Source organism: Glycine soja, chromosome 10 (assembly GCF_004193775.1).
Source record: "Glycine soja cultivar W05 chromosome 10, ASM419377v2, whole genome shotgun sequence".
NCBI lineage: Eukaryota > Viridiplantae > Streptophyta > Magnoliopsida > Fabales > Fabaceae > Glycine > Glycine soja.
The window spans coordinates 32,965,700-32,971,167 of NC_041011.1; the positions used below are offsets into that span (position 1 = coordinate 32,965,700).

Sequence of the window (5,468 nt, forward strand, 5' to 3'; positions counted from 1 at the left end):
CTCCACTCTTTTTCTCCTTCCTTCAAGCTCTTATCCATGACTTCTTATGGTGGTGAGTTTCTTATTGACTCATCTTCTCCTTGAAGTGAAGTCTCCAATCATCTTTCTTCCTTCTCCATTTCGCTACCATTGATCTTCAAGAAGCAAAGGACTTCATTGATGAAGAAGATCCAAGGCCTACAAGCTCCATATGGAGCTACATTAGAGTGCTCGATAAAACATGATAAATTTTACTATCTCCAAAGGTACATTTATTGATCCAAAGTGTTATTTTAAATTTCCTTTTTTATTAGTTATTATGATACTATATCATCCCACACCACCATTTTGATGGCTAGTGAGACTAAATAATTTGATTACAAGAGATGGATATTTTTTTCATGCAATTATTCAAGATTTGACATCTTTTTAGATTGTTGAGTTATGACATTGGCAGTTGAAGGATTCTCATCAAAGATGACTTCATAGCCATCATGCAAGCCATTCATTTCCTGGGCCATTAGTTGCCAAAAAAGTCCACCTGCACATGGGCCCCCATTGCTAGCACTGTTGAATATGAAATTGTATAGTTTCCCTAAGTAACTATCCCTTTTATCAACATTGTATCCTGAAGACCTTGAAGACTTTTTGAACTCGGTAAGAAGAATAGGCTTTCCTAAAACATCGTTTGAGTCTTGAATATGGGCTTGCACCCATTTGCTAACAAAGTCATCTTGAGCAGTTTCGCCAGAGTTTGATACCCTACATCCAAATTCACCTTAAACATTAGCATCCATTGACTCATACCACTAGCAATATACATGATATTACACGGATTTATATTATATATAGTGAATAAATGAAAAGATTTATAGAGGATTTACCATTGATCTGGATAAAGATGAATGGTGGCAAAATCGATTTCAGGAACTTGGTTGTTAGAAATGAAATCAGTTCCTACTTGATTTCCAAAATTGAACTGCTTCTTTTTCAGCATTGAATCACCATAAAATCCTTCAAGTAAATGATTGCTATCAATAGACTTCACATAGGCGGCCTTCTCCCTCACCCAATCCTGTAGTATTTAACAGAGTTTATATATATATATATATATATATATATATATATATATATATATATATATATATATATATATATATATATATATATATATATATATATATATCAACAACTTTATTTTTAAGTAAGAGATGTGTAACTATGACACTTTGTAATTGATTACACATTCAAAAGTAAAAAGAAAGATCTTAAAAAAGGAGACCTGAACTGTTTTCCCAGAGTAATCATTTTGGGAACGTGGTTCATTCATAAGTTCCCATGCAAAAATTGTTGGGTCATCATTATATGTCAATCCAGTTATAGTATTTTTTTTTTTCTTGTTAGCACAATCTGCATTACAATCCAAATTAGTGAAAGGTTAAATAATTGAACAAATATATCATACTAATTAGTTAATGATTACTTTGTTAGCTTAATTTGTATGGACAATATAATATTAGTAAAGAATATATACATAGAACTACTCCTCCATATTTTTTTAAAATCATTCCAAATACTACCTCTAATATTATATATAAGAAACAAAATGTAACATTTTTTTGGTCCTAATTATAAAAAACATAAGATCACCATTGGTAAATTTCCTTTTTACCCCTAATTAATTAATTGTGAGGTCTATTAATGATTACTCTCTTTTCCCCATAACATTGGATGCATTTATTGAGTTATCAACAAAACAAGACACACTAATTGGTTGAAAAGTTATATTTTGAAAAATAATCATATCTTAAATCTGTCATGGGTAATCTTGAAATAAAATTAAAATTTATGACAAACTAAGTAATCTAACTACTTTTATTGGTCTTGATGAATTAGATAATTATTTTTCATATATAGGACCAAAGGTAAAACAAGTTACATCATGGACTATTTTTTGCCCATGAACCCATCAATGCATAAGAAAAATTAAGACAAATATTAATTAATGCTCTTAGGACATTAATTAAGAAACTAAAGTAGAATTTTTTTTTTATTGAAATGCATAAAATTGCACAAATTTTCTTACATAAATTAATTATTAGCAAATTAAAGCTTGCAATTATGGTAACTTTTGTAATTATAGTTCAAAAATAATTTATCTTTTGAAAGAAACATACATAAGAAATCACTTGTGAGAATTTATTGAGATTTTATCGATCAAAATTCCAATTTTATTAAAGATATAAAAAAACTCTTGACCAAGCCAAATTTGAGCTTCATAACTATTTTACATAAATTTATGTATGTTCACATATTTAAAAGCATATTTGATACAATTTTTTAATATAATTTTTTCATTTTTTTTAAGAAGTTGTAAAAATGATTATTTCATCAAAATAAATTAAACTACATAACACCATACTATAGCTTCTTGATTAAATTTATATTAATTAACATATGAAAAAAGTGCATATAATCAGTTCAGAGTTTTTGGTTATTATGTAAATAAAAACATTTAATCACAATTATTATATTAATTAACAATTCATATTACGTATTCAATTACAAATCTCATGAAATCTTTAAGTAAGAAACAAGCATGTAAAATTTATAATTAAATATGTAATTTAAATAATTAATTTTAATCTAATAATTATAATTAAATATTCTCAACCCTCACAATTAGTTCTTACCTTAACGTGATTTTTGTAGTATTCCTTAACAATAGGGTGAGTGAAGAAGTCATCATCATTGTTTACATATTGACCACGTTCTCTTGCCCATTGGACATACTGACTCTTCCCACCATAATCGTTCCAGTTATTTACTAGACTTAGTATCAGTCGTATCCCATTTTTTCCTGCTTCTGAAATTATAAAATCCAATCCCTACAAAACATAGAGTTCACCAAAGAGCACCAAATTAATTAAAATACCATTTAATAACAAACACAAAAATTTGTAAAACAAACAATAAAATTATATATAATAAAATTGTTACTAGTTGTAATTATTTGTGTTCCTTGATCAAGTGATGTAAAATTCAAATTTTGATTGATTTTTTAATATAAAATAAATCATGTTAAGGGAAAATACTCACCTTACATGTGCTCAAGATCTCCATCAAAGATTTATTTTTACTTTCAACTTTATACTAATACCATGATTAAAAAAATATAATAAAGTTTCACATGCATCACCATTTCACTTCGCCCAAAGAATTAGTCCCTACAATTCTCCATATTTTGTACTCTCATTTATTAAAATGTATCGTATTTAATCACTGTCCTTTACAATTATGTCCCTAATTGATAGAAACTAGAGTCTAAACATGATACATTTTCATAAATGAGATAAATTATTATTTGAAAAACTAAAAATAAATATCACTCTATTTGTAAGTCTTAGAAACACATTTAACCATTATATATATATATATTAGGGAAAATATGATATAATTTTTACGTTTCAAGACTTTTTTTAAGAAAGGGATACATGACAATTTCATGTATACATGGCTTTTAAAAAAAAATTAAAAGAAGGTTGCAAGTAAGGTAATAAATTTTGATGATAAAATTAATAACATTGTTAAAAAAGAAAAGTATTTTTATAATATTCTTATTTTTCCTCGTTGTTCATATCATTGTTTTCAAAGTAATGTAATCCCTTGTTGTTATTTATAAGATTTAAGTTTAAAATAATATTTGTTTTTTTATAAGACTTAATTTATAATATTTATTATATTAATTATTTTTAGACTAGAAATATTTTTCATTAAAAGAAGAAAGAAAATGTATTGAGAAAATATTAGAAGAGAAAAATATTAATGACACTAATAGTTTTGAAAAAATTTATAAATTTAAGACAAAATTATTACTATCAACTAAATTAACCATTTTTCTTAATTTTAATGAATTAGGTAATTGAGTCTTATATATAAGAACAAAGGGAGTAATTAATATCATTCTTTTATTGAGATATAAATTAATATATTTAATTATTTTTGAAAAAAAAAACTACTCATGTGTGCACACAATAATAGCATACAACTATTTTGGTAGTAAATTAATTAAGATACGATTGATACCTTGAAGACATTCTCGTTGTAAGAACCAGGAGAAATTTGAAGGGCATTATTGTAACCTCCATCGTTGAATGCCCATGTTCTTGCTACATTCAAACCATGTTGGGAAGCTTCTTGAAAAGTTGTAGTGACCTTAGAACTTGTAAATGGATCGGATGCTATATTCATTAACCAATAGGAATTGAATCCGTTTAAGTAGTGTGACTTTCCATTTAGATAAAAATGGGTGCCACTTCATTGAATGAAACCACCGTGAAGTATTTTGGTGGTTGAGTTTTTGTGTAAGTGATGATGACGACCAATAATCATACAATTTTCGTATTGACTAATAACCAATGTTATTATAAAAATCATACATACCAAGTTTTGGAATCCCATGATCTAGTCCCACAATTCACAAAACCCAAAAAAATTTCGTTTTTTTTTTCCACAAGAATTTAACTTATGGAATCAGGAAAAAATTAAAGAAAGAAAACAAAGAAGCAAGGGAGGACAAAAGTTTCAGGAACAATGAAGTTTCAGTTCTATGGAAAAATAGACAACTAAGATGGAGTTTATATAAAAATGGAACATCAACAAAACAATTATGAGCATTATGGTTCATGCCATGCCATGCAGAGGTCCCACCATAAACTGAAAAATGTGATTGGACCCCACATTTAAAGATAAGTCTCGCATTCAGTTATATTTTTATGAATTAACACAACTACTTGATTTAAGGATATATAAGTATAAGTAAATAAAGCTTGCTAGCTTGTCAAAAAAAGTTAAGAGTAAAAAGTTTCTATTTAGCGAATTTTTCTTTAAAGCAAAGAAGTAATTAAATAAAATCACCATTATTCTGTACCTTTAGTTAAGGATACCATCTTTTTAAATGGATGTTGTAAGGTACACATATTTTCCTGATGTGTACTTGATTCTCAAATAATCCAAAAACTGGTTCAAAGAAAGAATTTATTTTAAATTATAATATTTTAAATATTTTTTATTTTAAATAAACTTTGTCTGGTGGTCTGTCAAAAAAAAATTAAAAAATGCTAGAAACATATTATGTGACACCCTCTTTTGAGCAACCACCCTTGCACATCTTTATATTAGTTGAAAGTTATTATAAATTATAAATTTTTTGGAAATTTCACATCCTATTTAATGAACATCTCTTCTATTCTTCTATTTTTATAATTTTTAATAAATTTTAACTAATTAAAAAATGTGTGTCAGAAAGAATATGTTAAAATTGAATTAAGAAAAGAAAAAAAAAATAGTATGTTAGAGTATGTTGTTAGGACTCCTAAAAAAACTGTTTGGTACGGTGCCGATTATTTTTCATTAATTTGTTTAAAATATTAGATTTTATGCCACTCTCTATTTTGATAATGGGTTATAGCCTTATGGGTCATTAGAGT

General features: G+C 26.7%; 1 pseudogene; it reads right to left on the reverse strand.

Moving 5' to 3' along the window:
* Window positions 1–386: 386 nt before the first annotated feature.
* LOC114370979 lies at window positions 387–4,440 on the reverse strand (annotated as a pseudogene).
* Window positions 4,441–5,468: the final 1,028 nt, after the last annotated feature.